Source organism: Athene cunicularia (assembly GCF_003259725.1).
Source record: "Athene cunicularia isolate RWA chromosome 5 unlocalized genomic scaffold, athCun1 chr5_part1, whole genome shotgun sequence".
NCBI lineage: Eukaryota > Metazoa > Chordata > Aves > Strigiformes > Strigidae > Athene > Athene cunicularia.
Window position 1 is genome coordinate 9749632 of NW_020799101.1, and position 4605 is coordinate 9754236.

A 4605-nucleotide genomic window follows, 5' to 3' on the forward strand; every position below is an offset into this window, starting at 1 on the left:
AAAAGGAGGAGGCTGAAAAGAGTTGGGAGGCTGACAGGGGGTGGGAGGCCAGGGGGTTAGCGGCCAGAAAAAAAGTGGAGGCTGTAGGAGGGAGGGAGGCAGGCAGGCAGGCTGCAAGAGGGAGGGGGGGAGCCAGGCAGGCTGCAAGAGGGAGGGAATGAGGCAAGCATGGCTGCAAGAGGGAGGCAGGCAAATAGGCTGCAAGAGGTAGGCAGGCAGGCAGGCAGGCAGCAAGAGGGAGGGAGGCAGGCAGGCTGCAAGAGGGAGGCAGGCATGATGTCCATCCAGACAGCAGGATTTTCCTCCTTGTCTATCAATCATCAAGATGGGATGTTGTTCCCTTCCCTCATCTATGTTATCAATTCAATAAGCCTTGTAATGTATTAACACTAGTTGACATTGTGAAACAAGACCTCTGTCTGACTGAGCTATTGCCCTGGTAGTTAAGCACAAAGTCTGGCTGCTCTGTTAAAGGTGAAACCCTGCAAGCTCAGTGCCTGCCTTCCCCAGCTGGGCAGGAGTCAGGGAGTGCTTGATTCTTGGGCAAGACTTGTGATAATTACATGTAGCAAGCAGGGTGCCCCAGCCAAAGACCAGCATCAGTAGAGGAGGGCTGATGGCCAGCCAGTTCAGCCCTGCTTTTTTGTACTGGTGTACAAAGCAGTGCCTGGGCAAGGGGATGAGCCAAGGGATGCTGGAACACAAGAACACACTGTGGGGAGTGGTAGCAATACAAGGGATTGTTCCATTGAGCCCACTGGGCAGAAAGACTCATGCCCATGGGGTGTTACCACAGGTAGAAGCCAGCCCAGGTGGGTTACGCACAGTCACAGTCAGAAACAACAGGTGATGAAGTGACTGCAACCCCCATCCCCTGCCGCCCTGCACCGCTGTGGGGAGGAGGTAGAGCAATCAGGAGCAAAACTGAGTGCTTTTAATATGTGGTTGTATTTTTCACTGTCCTATCCTATTTGCTTGGTAAATTATTGGTGGTGGTGTTTAAATTAAATTGTTCTTTTTCTTCCCCAGTTGAGTCTGTCTTTGGCTCATGACCATAACTGGTGAGTCATCCCTCCCTGTATTTGTCTTGATTCTGAATCCTTTTATTTATTTATTTTTCTCCTTCCCATCCATGAGGGAGCAGGAGTGAGTGGCTGTGTGGTGCTTATTTCCCTCTGGGCTTAAACCACAACATCTCCCCAGGGAACTGGTGGATTCCCCAACATAGGTCACTTTTAAGAATTGTCTGGACGGGGAGCTGGGCCATCTTGTCTAAGCCATGCTTTTACCAAGAAGGGTTGGATTAAATGATCCCTGAGGTCCCTTCCAACCTGATATTCTATGATTCTATGATTTTATGAATTGTTTTCCTTTATATTCATCATTACCTCCTTCCTAAAAACACAGCAGTTCCTTTAAGTCCACTCAGAGGCTAAGAAAATTCTACATCAACCCAGAAAGCCCATAGACCCAGAAAGCCCTAGGAAGCTTTGTAGGCTGACTGTGATTGTCTCTCTTGCAACAGGATCACAAGCAGGTTTGCAGCAGAGTTTGAGGGAGCCAGTGCTAAAAGTACTTCGATGTTCCAGAGACAACCTCCATCTATAATATGTACACCCACTTGGCAGCAGAGCAGTTCCCTCTTCGCATGTGTGAAATTATCTGGAGCATATCTTTAAAGCCCCTGTGTTAAAAAAAAGTCTACTATCCAGCATAGTTTTCCACTTTGGGGACAGAAACTAATTTCAGAGTTCACCTTTTGTCACCTGGAATTTGCAGGAGCAGCTGGAGGGCAACACCTTTAGATGACAGTTGTATTACAGAGGTAAAACCATCCAGGCTGCTTTCACCAATTGATGGAACCAGAGGGCAGTTTTCTACCCACTAGGTAGGAGCTGGTGCAGAGGGTGCCTAGGAGGCTGGGCTCCTCGTTCCTCCTCAGGGTGGTGGAGGAAGTACAGCACACTGTCCGCCAGCTGCTCCCTTGTGCAAGTGCACTCCAGGTCCATGTGGATGCAGGAGTTCCTCGCCAGCCTGTGTCCCAGGGTGCCCAGCTCCAGGTGGAAGGTGTGCCCACGAGGCGGCTGCAGGGGCACGAGCAGGTGGTAGACAATGTCATCACTCACAGGGACTCCAGCATTAGAAGGCACTGCCCACCCTGATGACTGGCTGCAGCACCGGAAAGAAACTATTTGACAAGAGCACTTGGAAGACACGAAGTTGTCTACCAGGTCATTAACCTTCTGGCACTCTGGCCAGGTTCTGTACTGGCCACTGAATGTGCTCCTCAGAAAACCTTCCCAGGTAATCTGAGTCTTTTCTTTCTTCTTTCTCTTGCACTTCCTCCTGCTCCGTGTTGCTGCTGGAGCTCTCCACTCCTGCTGTCCACCTCAGGGCTCCTTTACCTGAACCACCAGCAGAGCCTAAAGAGCAGGACCAGGACTCCAGCAATGGCCCAGAACTGCCACTGCTGCATGGCAGCAAAGAGCAGGGCTCCTCCTCTCCCCCAGAGAGGAGGGGTTCAGTGGGGCTGGGAGGCAGGGAGCTGGTTTCCTAACACTTCCCATGGTTTGAGATGTCTGTGGTGACAGCCGGTACCACCCAGCTCTCCCACGACCTGCTGCCTGCTGGCCAGTCCCTCCCACAGACAGCCCGAGAGGATCAGGGGTACAGAAACCCCCTCAGACACTCCCTATATAAGGGTAGCCGAGGGCTCCAAGTCCCCTCCTGGGTAAGTTCTGCCAAACAAAATTTTGGAGGATGCCCGGATTTTTGGTTTGGGATTAGACTCTCACTTGAAAGACCTACAGGGGTTTGAGTCTTGGTAATTTTGAATTACAGCCTTTGTTTACTGGATGAGAGTTTTTGGCTTTGTTTAGTGAATGGTGGTTTTTGACTTTGTGTACTGGATTAGGGTTCAACTAAAATGGGCACAAAACAGTCTAAAGGTAGTATTTTGAAAAAATCTCCATTAGGATGTATTTTAAGGAATTAGAAAAAAAATGGGAAGATCTTCAGGCAGGACTATGGCATAAGATAATACAATTAAATATTGTAATCAGTGGAGGCTGTTGTACAAACTGGATGATGGGGAAAAATGACCTAAAAATGGCAATTAAATTACAGTACTATATTACAAATGATGTTGTTCCTGAGAAGGGAGGGGAAATGGGATGAAGTATCCTGGTATGTTCTTTACCTTGAAAAGCCACCCAGAATGGCAGAAAGGTGTGGTATAATTTTACCCCCCAGTGATCCTTCTGTTTTGGCTTTAGACAAGGACAAAAGTAAACGCTTGTAAAGATGTTGCTCTCCTGGTGGTACAGAACAGAGCTGTTTAAAGTTTTGTGAACAAAAGGGGAGGATGATGTCAAACTGATGATAGCCCCTGAACAGGGCTTGAGGCAAGATGGGGGTGGGTAATAATCACCAGGAGAATGGATCGGGATCAGGGTTAGGAGGAGATGGATTTAGCCTTAAATAAATAAAACTAGGGTATGGGGGCTCTACAGAGGGATCTGGACAGGCTGGAGCTATGGGCTAACGGCCAACTGTATGAGTTTCACTAAGGCCAAATGCCGGGTTCTGCTCTTCGGCCACAACAGCCCCCAGCTACAGGCGTGGGGAGGAGTGGCTGGAGAGCTGCCAGTCAGAGAGGGACCTGGGGGGTTGATTGACAGCCGGCTGAACAGGAGCCAGCAGTGTGCCCAGGGGGCCAAGAAGGCCAATGGCATCCTGGCTTGTGTCAGCAATAGCGTGGCCAGCAGGGACAGGGAAGGGATCTCACCCCTGTACTCGGCACTGGTGAGGCCGCCCCTCGATTCCTGTGTTCAGTTTTGGGCCCCTCACTCCAAAAAGGACATTGAATGACTCGAGCGTGTCCAGAGAAGGGCAACGAAGCTGGTGCAGGGTCTGGAGCACAGGTCGTACGGGGAGCGGCTGAGGGAACTGGGGGGGTTTAGTCTGGAGAAGAGGAGGCTGAGGGGAGAGCTCATCGCCCTCTACAGCTCCCTGACAGGAGGGTGCAGAGAGCTGGGGATGAGCCTCTTTAACCAAGTAGTAAGTGATAGGACAAGAGGGAATGGCCTCAAGTTGCACCAGGGAAGGTTTAGACTGGATATTAGGAAGTATTTCTTCACAGAATGGGCCGTTAGGGGTTGGAATGAGCTGCCCAGGGAGGTGGTTAAGGGAGGGTCACACCCATCCCTGGAGGTGTTTAAGAGTCGGGTTGACACAGCCCTGAGGGATCTGGTGTAGTTGACAACAGTCAGCATGAAGTTAATGGTTGTACTGGATGATTTTCAAGGTCTTTTCCAACCTTGATGTTTCTGTGAGCGTGTTATTCTATGTTATACCGGCTCCTCGGCGTCAGGCTGTGGGAAATGACGGACCAGCGACTGCAGGAGTCCCGTTTTCAACTGCTGATCTTAAGAACTGGAAAGCGGCGGTGGAGACTGTAGAGATGATCCAGATAAGGCAGGCAGCGCTTTCGGCAGGATGACTGAAACCCAAGAGGCGGGCTGGCGGCTGCTGAAGCCCTGGCGCGGGGCCCGCTGGGCGGTGCGGGACGGGCCGCGGCCGGCAGGGGGCGGTGGAGCTTCACCT

General features: G+C 51.0%; 1 pseudogene; it reads right to left on the minus strand.

Moving 5' to 3' along the window:
* Positions 1-1817: 1817 nt before the first annotated feature.
* LOC113480430 overlaps positions 1818-4605 on the minus strand; it is a 5609-nt pseudogene continuing 2821 nt past the window's right edge.